The sequence below is a fragment of the Pan troglodytes genome, chromosome 20, assembly GCF_028858775.2.
Source record: "Pan troglodytes isolate AG18354 chromosome 20, NHGRI_mPanTro3-v2.0_pri, whole genome shotgun sequence".
NCBI lineage: Eukaryota > Metazoa > Chordata > Mammalia > Primates > Hominidae > Pan > Pan troglodytes.
Window position 1 is genome coordinate 42719748 of NC_072418.2, and position 12161 is coordinate 42731908.

Consider the following 12161-nt stretch of genomic DNA (forward strand, 5'->3'; position numbering starts at 1 on the left):
TCTGTCATGGTTGGCCTTTGCTAGGAAAGGGTAATCCCCTGACCCCTGGCACTTCCCAGGTCTTCAGCTCGCCCTCCTTGGCCTGCACCCACTGTCCAACCAGTCCCAATGAGATGAACCAGGTACCTCAGTTGGAAATGTAGAAATCACTGTCTTCTGCGTTGATCACACTGGGAGCTGCAGACCAGAGCTGTTCCTATTCAGCCATCTTGGAACAGAATTGAGATTTGTTTTTTTCTTTGATTTATTTTTCCTTTTATTTTAGGTTCAGTGGTACATATGCAGATAAAGTTGTGTCATGGGTTTTGTGGTAAATATGATTTCTTCATCTGGGTACTAAGCATAATACCGAATAGTTATTTTTTTGCTCCTATTGCACCTTTCACCCTCCACCCTCAAGTAGGCCCCAGTGTGTGTTCCCCTCTTGGTGTCCATGAGTCTCATCATTTAGTTCACACTTATAAGTGAGAACATGCAGTATTTAGTTTTCTGTTCCTGCATTAGTCTGCTGAGAATAATGGCTTCTAGCTCCATCCATGTTACGGCAAAAGACATAATCTCACTGTTTTATAGGACTGCATAGTGTTCCATTGTGTACATGTACCACATTTTCTGTATTTAATCTGTCCTTGATGGGCATTTGGGTTCATTCCATGTCTTTGCTATTGTGCATAGTTTTGCAATGAACATTCATGTGCATATGTCTTTATGGCAGAATGATTTCTATTCTTCTGGGTATACACCCAGTGATGGGATTGCTGGGTTGAAGGGTAGTTCTGTTGTTAGCTGTTTGATTAATCACCACGCTGCTTTCCACAATGGGTGAACTAATTTACACTTCCACCAACAATGTGTAAGTGCTCCCTTATCTTCATAACCTTGTCAGCATCTGTCCTTTTTTGACTTTTTAATAAGAGCCATTCTGACTGGTGTGAGACGGTATCTCATTTTGGTTTTGGTTTGCTTTTCTCTAGTGTTCAGTGATGTTAAGCTTTTATTATATGCTTGTTGGCCACCTGTATATCTACTTTTGAAAAGTGTCTGTTCCTGTCCTATGCTCACCTTTTTTTGTTGTTTTAAAACAGGTCTCACTCTGACAAACTGGCTGGAGTGGTGTGGCACTGTCTCAGCTCACTGCAACCTCTGGTTTCTGGGCTCAGGTGATCCTCCCAGCTCAGCCTCCTGAGTAGTTGGGACTACAGGCTCATGTCACCATACCAGGCTAATTTTTTCTAATTTTAGTAGAGATGGGTTTTTGCCATGTTACCCAGCCTGTTCTCAAATTCCTGGGCTCAAGCTATCCACCAGCCTTGGCTGCCCAACGTGCTGGAATTACAGGCATAAGCCACTGTGCCAAGCCCTTTACCCACTTTTTTATGGGTTTGTTTTTTCTTTCTTGTAAAGTTGTTGAAGTTTCTTGTAGATACTCGGATATTAGATCTTCTTCAGATAAATAGTTTGAAAATATGTTCTCCCATTCTATAGGCTGTCTGTTTACTCTCTTGATAGTTTCTTTTGCTGTGCAGAAGCACTTTAGTTTAACTGGATTCAGTTTGACAATTTTTGCTTTTGTCGTGATTGCCTTTGAAATCTTCATCATGAAACCTTTGCTCATGCCTATGTCCTGCATGGTATTGCCTAGGTTGTCTTCCAGGGTGTTTGTAGTTTTGGATTTTACATTTAAGTCTTTAATCCATCTTGAATTGATTTTTGTATATGGTTTAAGGAAGGGCTTCAGTTTCAATCTTTTGCATATGGCTAGCCAGTTCTCCCAGCACAATTTCTTGAGTAGGGATTCTTTTTTCCATTGCTCATTTGGTCAGCTTTGTTGAAGATCAGATGGTTGTAGGTGTGTGGCCTTATTTCTGGGTTCTCCATTCTGTTCCATTGGTCTAGGTGTCTGAGACCACCATGTTGGGCAGACTGGTCTCAAGTTATTTTCTGACCTCGTGATCGGCCCTCCTGAGCCTCCCAAAGTGCTGGGATTATGGCGTGAGCCACCGCGCCCTGCCCCTTTGCCCACTTTTTAATGGAGTTGTTTGTTCTTTTCTTGCAAAGTTACTGAAGTTCCTTATAGATGCTAGATATAAGACCTTTTTCAGATACATAATTTTCAAATATTTTCTCCCATTCTGTAGATTGTCTGTTGACTCTGTTGATAGTTTCTGTTGCTGTGCAGAAGCTCTTTAGCTTAAATAAATCCACTGTCAATTTTTGCTTTTCTTGTGGTTGCTTTTGGCATCTTTGTCATAAAACTTTTGTCCATTTCTACATTCAGAATGGTATTGCCTATGTAGTCTTCCAAGGTTTTTATAGTTTTGCATTTACATTTAAGTCTTTAACCCATCTAGAGTTGATTTTTCTATATAATGTAATGAAGGGGTTCAGTTTCAATCATCTGCATATGGTTAGCCAGTTACCCAGAACCATTTCTTGAATAAGAAATCCTTTTTACATTGCTTGTTTGGTCAGCTTAGTTGAAGGGTCTGATGATGGTTGTAGGTGTGCGACCTTATTTCTGGGCTCTCTCTTCTGTCCCACTGGTCTCTGTGTCTGTTTTTGTACCAGTACCATACTGTTTTGTTACTGTGGCCCTGTAGCACAGTTTGACATTGGGTAATATGATGTTTCCAGATTGATTCTTTTTGCTAAGAACTCTCTTGGTTATTCAACTCATTCTTGGTTCCATGTGTATTTTAAAATAGTTTTTTTCTAATTCTATGAAGGATGTCATAGGTAGTTCAACAGAAATAGCATTGAATCTGTACATTTCTTTGGGCAATATGGCTGTTTTAATGATAATGACTCCTGCTATCTATGAGCCTGGGATGTTTTTCCATTTGTTTGGGTCATCTCTGATTTTTTAAGCAGTGTTTTGTAATTCTCATGGTAAAAATCTTACACCTCCTGGTTAGCTGTATTCCTAGGTATTTTATTCTTTTTATGACAATTGTGAATGGAATTGCAGTCCTGATTTGGCCCTATGCTTTGCTGTGGTTGGTATATAGGAGTTCTAGTAATTTTTGCACTTTGATTTTGTATCCTGAAACTTTGCTCAAGTTGTTTACCAGCTTAAGAATTATTTGGGCAGAGACTATGATGTTTTCTAGATATAGAATCATGACATCTGCAAACAGGGATGGTTTGACCTCTCTTTCTGTTTGGATGCCCTTTCTTTCTTTCTCTTGCCTGATTGCTCTGGCCAGAACTTCCAACACTATGTTGAATAGGAGGGTGAGAGAGGGCACGGCAGAAATTGTGGTCTGAAAATCCAAATTCAATTCCTGCTCCATTCATCATACATATTTTGAGCTGTGATTTATCAAATACGAAACAAAACAAAACAAAAAATTTCTCTGTTAATTCTGTCTTATTGGCCCCTCACTTGCAAATACAGGCCCAGATGCACCAGAGCTCAGCACCACGGACAGCACCACAGAAGAAACAGCTTTGGGAGACTTGCACATCAAGGACAACGTTAGCAAAGAGTAGATTTATTCTTTGGGGGCTTTCAGCAAAAACTGGAAAGCCCTACAGACCTTTCAGAAGGTAAGGCTTTAGACTGCAGAAATAACCTACTGTGTTTTGAGCAATGATGTATTTGCTGGGAGAAGGCCATGAATTTGGGTTGACAAGCATGAAAGAGATGTTGAGTAAGTCTCCAGAGGCAAACAAAAATCATTTGTTCAACATTGGTTCCTTGGCTCTATGTCTTCTCTTTTTATCTGAGACATCACTCCTGGCCACCATGAGCATAGGGTAGTAGTTGGTATAAAGATGAGTGTAACAAATGGCCTATATGAGCTGAACTGAACTGGTGAATATCAGTCAAGAAAAGGCAGTCACTGTGTGTTTGTATAGCAGGGGCAGCATGTAGGACACTGTAGGTCATGCAAATACAATGGGCATCGTCCAGCGACATGTAGATATGAAATCAATCTCATGTTCTGCTCAGAAACTCATGGGGTCCAAGATAGTTTTTATCCACTCAGAGCAAGTATTGCCTAATTCCCCAAGAAATGATTTCCATGCTGATGAGGGGGCCTATGATCCATCATCAAAATAGGGCGGTGACCAAAACTGTGAGAAGGATGATATAAGGGAGAAAGTGTACCTAACAAGAACCTGAGACTTTCCAGTGAGAGCGGAGGGAATTTCAGTTCATACAGGAAAGCAACAAGAAAGAGAGGCATGAAGGTGTCATTTACTGTGCATTGACACCTCAAGGTATATGGATATTAGGTTAAAGGAGGGCAAGGAGAGAGGCATACCCATGAGTAAGGTTGGAGCTGAACAAGTTGTGGCAATGAACATGGAAAGAGAGGATGAAGATGATCAAATTGACACCTGTGATAGGCCCTGCAGACAAAGAGGCTATTTGATGAGACCCTCTTCAGTCTGCATTGTTTGGCTTTTAGGTAATATGTTGTTTATCTTCTCCTAAATGGTTCTCTATTTGTACTATGAACCAGATGACAACAGCTCTTATAGAGGGAAAAGGGCTGTCATCGTGCCTACTTGGTAGGAGCTCTAAGAAGCTGACAGTAGAAGGTGGAACCAACTGTTGCAGAGAAACGTTTTCAGAGAAGATGAAAATAGGGGTATAGTTGGCTTCAGCAAGATGTGGACCAGTGATGGATGCCTATTTGTTTTTTTGTTCTTGCTTGTTTGTATTGGTTTCTTTATTTTAATTTTTATTCATGTACAAAGAGTTAGCACGTTTCTTTCACTGAGTGGATGTCTTGCTTATTAATTCAAGGAGCATCACTTAGCCCAACTTAATGAGACCTATATCCTTTAAGTACTTGTGGAAACAGAAGCGGCACATTTCAAGACAATATTTTCAGATAAGGAGATGCTGGTTTGAGCAGATGCAACAAGGGTGAGAACCCTGGCTGATTTTTCTGTGGGTGGCTCCAGTAGAGCTGTTGGTGACCCATCTTGTTTTCAGGGTGCTGTTTATTATCTTTTGCCCCTCTAAAATAAGTGTGTTCACTGCGTTTTCCTATATCTGTTTTAGTCTTGTAGGTTTAGTATGTATAGGGCAGATAATGTATTTCTTTAGTGCAGATGTTGAAAGAAAGTGCACATGATAATTTCTAGTCACTTCATGGACACCAGATCCTGATTGGATGATAACATTCTGGACTTCAATCTGAGCCTGTTCCTATAAGTGTATTGCCTTCAGTGGTTCCTTCCAGGATTAGTGCTTTTGATATATGGGAAAAATGTAAGCCAGTGGGGACTGAGTGGAAACAGTTGCCAAGGATGCTCCCTCATGACTGCATGTCAAAATAACCACATCTTATGAAACCCCCCTCCCTTTGATTTGGGCTTGTGTATGGCTCACTTTGATCAATATAATGTCATAGAAGTGACACTGTCTGCCTTTCAAAGCCAGGTCCTATGATGCCTTTCACCTTCTCCTTGAGCCTTTTGGAAGGCTTTCTTTGGTGGCAGCCAATCATCATTCCTTAAGTCCAAGAACCACGAGACTCTTATGATTTGAGGGAATTCAAGGCATGAATAGGGAAGTGACGTAGGGAAGGAGATAATCAGCCAGCCCGTAGGTGCTCACCCAGCCCTAGTGTTGAGTCAGACATGAGTGAAGCATCCTCTGGAATCCCAAACTAAAAGACGCTTCAGAAAACATGACTCTCACCACATGATCTACTACCCACATGAGTCCAGTTAACCAAGAAAGATCAGAGTAAATGATTTCTGTAAGCCAACGTGTGTTGGGAGCTTTGCTGTGCTGCAATGCCTAATGAAAGAGCAGCAAAGCAAGGTCAGCTCACTGTGTCCATGTGTATGAATTGTGTCCATCCCAAAAATAAGCTACATATTTTCTGATCTAAAACCATGACCACTTGTTTTTAAATAGAAATCCCAGGATTCTGCCACATACTTTGGAAAAATCTCACAATTATTATTATTATTTTTTAGTTTTAAGGAAAATTATACTTTAGTTCTGGGTTACATGTGCAGAACGTGCAGTTTTGTTACATAGATATACATGTGCCATGGTGGTTTGCTGCACCCATCAACCTGTCACCTACATTAGGGATTTCTCCTAATGTTATCCCTCCCCTAGCCCCTCTATCCCCAAACAGGCCCCAGTGTGCGATGTTTCCCTCCCTGTGTCCATGTGTTCTCATTGTTCAGCTCCCACTTATGAGTGAGAACATGTGGTGTTTTGTTTTCTGATCTTCTGATAGTTTGCTGAGAATGATGGTTTCCAGCTTCATCCATGTCCCTGCAAAGGACATAAACTCATCCTTTTTATGGCTGCATAGTATTCCATGGTGTGTATCTGCCATATTTTCATAATCCAGTCTATCATTGATGGACTTTTGGGTTGGTTCCAAAACTTTGCTATTGTGAATAGTGCCGCAGTAAACACATGTGTGCATGTGTCTTTATCGCAGAATGATTTATAATCCTTTGGGTATATGCCCAGTAATGGGATTGCTGGGTCAAATGGTATTTCTAGTTCTAGATCCGTGAGGAATTGCCACACTATCTTCCACAATTGGGGTTCTTTAAGAGAAATCTTTGGACTCCTGTGATTCTCTAACTATTGCTTGGATTGAAATTTTCAAGTGAGAAACGTGTCTTTTTGTAAAGCTCCTGTATGGCAGCCTGTACAGAGCCAGGCACCGTGTTAACACACAATAAATATCCTGAAAATAATGGAAAGTATTAGGAAATTCCACTAGATTAAGTTACAAAATTTCTCCCCAAAGCCACGAGGTACATCTGTGTGGCTGTAAACATCTACCTAACATTTCAGTGCAGTGAGTCATCTAAGATAGGGTAAAGATTTTGTCTCAGAGTCTCTGATGTCAACAATATGCTGTCAAAGGATGCTGTACCCAATGTCTTCTAAGACATTGCAGGGACCTTGTCATTCACTCCTGGAGTCACAAGAAGGTTTATCCTATTTGATTTCTGGATGCCTCCCATAAAGTTCCTCGGGGCCTCTTGGGGATTACCGCTTTCTCTTTCCCCCTTAAAGCAAGAACCAAATTCTGGGAAGTTTGGTGATGTTTTAATGACCAAGTGTAGGGAAAAGGGTGAGGAGAGATCACGCTGTTAGCAGGCTCTGGGGATCCTATGGTCACATAGAAAGAGGGATTCCTCAACAATGAGGGGTGTGGTCATCTCCATAAATTGCAGACAGACATTGAGGTCAGGGAGACATCTTCCCACACTTGCAAAATCTTCATAGAACATGGTGGAAGTGGATGGGCAAAGATGTATGGTGTTGGCCATTTATTATTACCTACAAGAGGAAAAGTGCCTCAGAAAGACAGTATGCCACCAAACAAACTTTCAGCCTTCTCTCTACTCTCTCCTAGTACCTACAACATCCCCTGAGAAAACTGCTAGTTATATAACTGAACCCAAGACTCACAATTCTGTTAAACATTAACTATTTGAGAGGGTGCTCACATTATTTCTAGTGTTTCCTCTGTTTCCTCCAGCAAGGCTGTACCACTCTGTGTCACATCGTCTATGTTTGCTCAGCCTCCCGTCTAGCTTGGAAAATCCCCATGGCTAGTGACTGTGTTTCATGAACTTGAATCCCTGCATCTTGTACAGGGGTTCAAACAGGATTAACACTGGATTATGTTCATTGAATGCATATATATCTGTTCCATGAACTCTGACTGCCATTCCCTACTGATGGCCCAGTTTCTCTTTGGAGTTGCCTAGATCTGGGCTGATGGTGGCCAAGAATAAAATTCAAGTGTTGTTGGAGAGGTAGAATTGGACAAGTGTTGCAAAACATAGGCTATCATTTTGAACGGTTTCTAAGCATAGAAAGAGATCCCTCACTTGAATCTGAATAAAATGTGAATCTTTTGCTCTACTCATAAGAAAGGGCCAGAACATTTGGATATATTCTTCATTACTGAGACTATAAAGTAACCTTCTAGGTGTCAATTTGTTAAATTTAAAATGCACACATTTTTGAACCAGTTATTTCATTTCTTTATGATTATCTTTCAATATAAGTAAGGGAGGTGGATAAAACAAAAGAATTGACTAGAAGTCTTTAATACAGCACCATTAGTGAGAGCAAAATATTGGAAATAACCTCAAGGCCCTTAAAAAGAGTCAAGATTAATAATTTTGGGTAATCCTTATAATGCAATATTATGCATTCTTTAAAAACTGAGGAAGCACCATTAATCAAGATATATTCTTTCACAACAAATCAACTCAGTTTTTAAGGTGTAATGTGTGGAGCAATGTATACTAGGTTTTTCTTAAAAACAAATGAAATTATAGATCTATATGCTTCTATAAGCAAAGATTTCCTGTGGAAGGAGAGCAGAGCACTGGTAATGCTCTCAGGAATAAGATTGGGTCCAGGAGTGAGACAAAGCCTTAATTTTTCATTGACTAAAACAATTTTATTCTTATGAATATTGTATTCATTCAGCAAAGTGAAAATTTAAACAGCAACATAAGTATAAATGAATACAGTGAGAAAAGACAGGAGATTCTTCACCTTGGGGGAAATGCCAGATGAGCTGATACTGATCACGGTCAGATTTTGGAAACGAGCTGAGGGTAGCAGTGCAAGCAGAGGGTGCTCTGTGATAAAAAGCCTGGGGTAAGAGTAGTTATGAGAAATGGGTCCTGAAAATCTATTTGGGTCAGGCCAGGGAGAGCTGCCTCCTGCTCTGAGAACCCATGGAGGCTGGATACTGGGAGCTCCTAGGGCACTCACCTGGTATTCATTGTCCAGCACCAAGATGCTCAGATCAAATTGTTTGCCGTCCTTAAAGAACACATTGTGGCATCTCCCCTCACACTTCCAGGCCCACACACATGGCTGTCAATGACCAAACAATGGCCAAAGTGCACTCAGAAATGGAAGGCGATGTCTGAGTTCTCATTCATCCCAGTGTAGAATTCCACCCGCAGCTCTGGGTCATTGCTGAGGGCAAAGCACACGGAGTGTTGGGCAGGCCCCTCCCTTGTAGGACACACACTCAACACACACACAAATCCCTTCCTTCCTTTCCCCAAGGCATAAAGAAGCCTCCCTTGTCTCTCTGGTGATACTGCAGGCCTGGTCCCTGTGGGGCTGCATTAGCTCCTCGTATATCCCCCAGGTGGGGAGATTCTCTTCCCCTCACAAGATGGAAAGTGAGCCACAGTCACTTACCTGGGTCTATGCCTTGTCCATTCCCTGAAAATTCTGTGCCCCTTGATAAAGAGCCACAGCCCTAACCCCTGAGTGTTCTCCTCCCTTAGACCTCATGACTGGCCCACAGTTCAGCCACTGCAGGTTTCATGCTTGGTGCTGGAGGGTCTCCAGGACCTGCGCCTGCATGGTTCCTCCATCCTGCCAACTAGAAATTTCCACATCACTCACATGAGACCACCTCCTGAGTAAATATTCTCCCTTCTTTTCCACCCCTGTGCCATGCAGTACTCACATGAAAGGGAGGATCGGTGTCCCTCTGATTGTCACGCAAGAACCAATGGACAAGGACACGCCTTCTGTGTGGCACCTGCTAGGGGATTGAGAGTGGGTGAAAGGGGCTGGGCCAGGTGTGGCCTCCCCTTTTGTGACAGATTCCCATGATGTAGAAAATTAGAGATCAACAGGCAAACTGTGAGGACTTCCCTCTTTCACCCTATCACAGTCAGAACTCCATATTCTTAAAGACATGAGGGTCTCATAGTTAGGAGCTAGGATTCAGGAGCCAGGCTGCCTGGACTCCAGTCCTGATTCTGCCTCTTACTGGCAGTGCCATCTTAGATCCATACTTGAACTCTGCCTAACTTAGTTTCCCAGGTACAAGGAAGATTATTTAAAATTCTTTTTTTCTGTACTTTCTTTACTTTTTATTTTTTATCTTTATTAGTAATTCTTACTAATGGGTGATCTTAGTGATAGAGAAATTAATATCTGTGAAAACAAGACTTGAGGATCTATCAGTGGAGAAATTCAATCTGTAAGAAGCAACACTTGTTGAAAGAGAGAGGGAAATAACAAAAGAACAGGAAACCCCTGTGTGTGGGATGCACGTGCATCACTATCGTCAAGGGCCATGGGCATCTTTCCCAGAAGTTGTAAAAATTGTTGAGAGCACAGCTGCAGCACTTGGACAAATGAAGAGTGCGGGTCAGGGAAGTAATTAGAGATAACCTACAAGTGGATAATTTTTCTTCCTTTTTGAGACATGGTCTCACTCTCTCACCCAGGCTGATGTGTAGTGGTGCACCCATAGCTCACTGAAGCCTCGAACTCCTGTGCTGCAGGGGTCCTCACACCTTGGCCTCCTGAGTAGCTTTGGTGAAAGATGCCCACCAAGGCTGGGTGCGGTGGCTCATGCCTGTAATCCCAGCACTTTGGGAGGCCGAGGAAGGTGGATCACGAGGTCAGGAGTTCGAGACCAGCCTGACCAACATGGTGAAATCCCGTCTCTACTAAAAATACAAAAATTAGCCAAGCGTGGTGGTGTGCACCTGTAATCCCAGGTACTCAGGAGGCTGAGGCAGGAGAATCACTTGAACTCGGGAGGCGAAGGTTGCAGTAAGAAAAGATTGCACCATTGCAATCCAGCCTAGGTGACAGAGTGACTCCGTCTCAAAAAAAAAAAATGCCCACCAAGTTGCCTGTCTGACACGTAAAGTTTTTGTAAAGACGGTGTCTCACTATTTTGCCCAGGCTGCTCTTATACTCCTGGCCTCAAGTTATTTTCCCATTTTTGCCTATCAAAATGGTAAGATTATAGATATGAGCCAGCAAACCCAGCTACTTTGATGATTAATATTCACTGTAAACTCTATCTGAACTGAGGCTACCCTTGTTCCTTTCCAGTTTGAGGTGATTCAGTCTCTGAAACCACAGTCTCCAATGTTCTTCCTCAGAGAGCCAGGACTTGCACACCCTCCTGACCTACAATGGGAATGGCAGCCTTGGGTGGGAGACAGGAAAAGACCTGAGGATGAGAGGCAGGAGATCATGGTCACTATGTGCAGACCCCACCTGAGGGACCATTGTTCCCATAGTCTGGATTCCTCTTTTCCACTCTGCCTGGGAAGAGACATCTAAAGATCATACATTCTGCTCTCATTAATGCTCACAAATGAGTCATTGGTAACTCCCAGTCCCCAAGATCCCCACCAGTTCTGCCACCCGGGATCCACACTGACACATATTAGAAGATGCACAGCTGCTTCATCAGAGGCCCTGCTGTGTAAGGAGGAAACTTCACATGGACAGAAGGCCATGTGCATGTTCCCAGTTCAACACCTAGTCACATCCCATCACACACACTACTACAGTCACACAGAGCCACACCACTCACTGAGTCACACATGCCTGCTCACTGTCCATATAAAGATGCTCATGCATTGGTCTGGGTGCGCTCACACACACACTCACATCACAGACAGGAAGACAAAATACAGTCACCCTCTTACACTCAGGCACGTCCCACCCATCCTGGTGGGCTTTACACCTTTTACCTAACGTAACATCATCTCAGCAGAGTTGACTCTCATCAGACACTATCATACCCTCACAGAGGGTTACACTGGTCCAGGGTCCACACCCGACACCCCACAAACATCTCAGACACCATAGTCTCAGGGTCTCTGTCTTCCACACACCTCCAATCTCAGTAAAACATTCACAATAGAAACTCTCATATTTTCCTCTCATAAAATCTCCCTTTTTCCAACTTCTTTAATGTGACTTGAGATTATTGAAGGCTGTGCCTTTTTAACTCACAGGTAGTGGTGACATTTTTGCTTCCTTGGGTTGGCTCTTCTGAATTGTGTCCAGGCTTCCATGTGAATCTCTAGGAGTTGCAGCATTTAAATGGTCCCTGTCAGCCCTGCCCTCTGGCTTCATTCCTGATTCCAAAGCCCTCTCAGCAAGAATTCCCCACAGGGTGAGAAGGGGTAAGGTGTCAGAAATAGACTCAGTCACAACCACACTTGTTTGCAAGCCTGTGTCTGTGATGCAGCAGAAATGACAGTGGGGGAGGCACCAGGAGGAAAAAGAGGTCACCAGGGAAATGCACAGATAAGGATGATGGAGTGAGGTTGAGGGGTTGTAAAGTCCAGCCTCCATGCCTCTCTTTAAGCTTTCTCTCCACTGTGCAGAATCTACCAAGAATGTGTGC

The 12161-nt window shown here is 42.6% G+C and overlaps 1 long non-coding RNA gene and 1 pseudogene across 1 annotated transcript; both read right to left on the minus strand.

Annotated features, from left to right (window-relative positions):
- Positions 1-4711: 4711 nt before the first annotated feature.
- LOC134809013 (small ribosomal subunit protein uS14-like) lies at positions 4712-4940 on the minus strand (annotated as a pseudogene).
- A 2095-nt stretch (positions 4941-7035) lies between these two features.
- LOC736839 (uncharacterized) lies at positions 7036-10746 on the minus strand. Its single transcript, XR_170661.3, has 4 exons — positions 9459-10746; positions 8744-8953; positions 8522-8607; positions 7036-7285 (listed from the first exon to the last, which is right to left on the minus strand). It is a non-coding gene; the product is annotated as an uncharacterized LOC736839 (long non-coding RNA).
- Between the last annotated feature and the right edge of the window lie 1415 nt (positions 10747-12161).